Consider the following 863-nt stretch of genomic DNA (forward strand, 5'->3'; position numbering starts at 1 on the left):
GTTGGGGCTCCATACACCAGGGGTGGGGGGTCCCTACGGCACTCCCCCCACGCCCGGAGTACGGAGCCCCAACTCGGCTTACTTTCGGAGATGCGGGAGTAACTACGACTCTCTTAAGGTAGAGAGTGAACCAGAGTGTATCGAACCGGTGCCTCATCTCAGTGATGAAGCCGAGTTGGGGCTCCAAACTCTGGTCACTGGGGGGTCTCCTCGAGCACCCCCCACGCCCGGAGTATGGAGCCCCAACTCGGCTTACTTTTGGAGTTACGCCCGGTCAAAGTTGAAACTTCAAGCGGGTGTATCTCTGGAACCGTGCCGAGTTGGGGCTCCATACACCAGGGCTGGGGGGGCCCTACGGCCCTCCCCCCACGCCCGGAGTATGGAGCCCCAACTCGGCTTACTTTCGGAGATACGCCCGGTCAAAGCTGGACAGGAAGTGACCGTATCTCGGCAACCGAGCCGAGTTGGGGCTCCATACACCAGGGGTGGGGGGGCCCTACGGCCCTCCCCCCACGCCCGGAGTACGGAGCCCCAACTCGGCTCGTTGTCCGAGTTACGCCCGGTCAAAGCTGGACCGGAAGTGGCCGTATCTCGGCACCGGAAGGTCCCCGGAGCTCGGGACGGCGGGAGGAGTAGGGTGCCCTCGGGGCCCCCCGGCACCCGCCGTCTCGAGCCGCTGGGACCTTCCGTTCCCGAGATAGGCCCGGTTAAGCGCGAGGGACTTTTGGACAAAACGGCCCGTATCTCGGGAAGGGGAGGTCCCAGCGTCTCGCCCTTTCGGGTGTCGGGGGGGTCCCTCGGGTAGCTCTCGGACCCCGCCTCCCCGAGCCCCTGGGGCCTTTCCTTCCGACGCGCGCGCCGTC

The sequence above is a fragment of the Abramis brama genome (assembly GCF_963993115.1).
Source record: "Abramis brama genome assembly, contig: SCAFFOLD_72, whole genome shotgun sequence".
Classification (NCBI taxonomy): Eukaryota; Metazoa; Chordata; class Actinopteri; order Cypriniformes; family Leuciscidae; genus Abramis; species Abramis brama.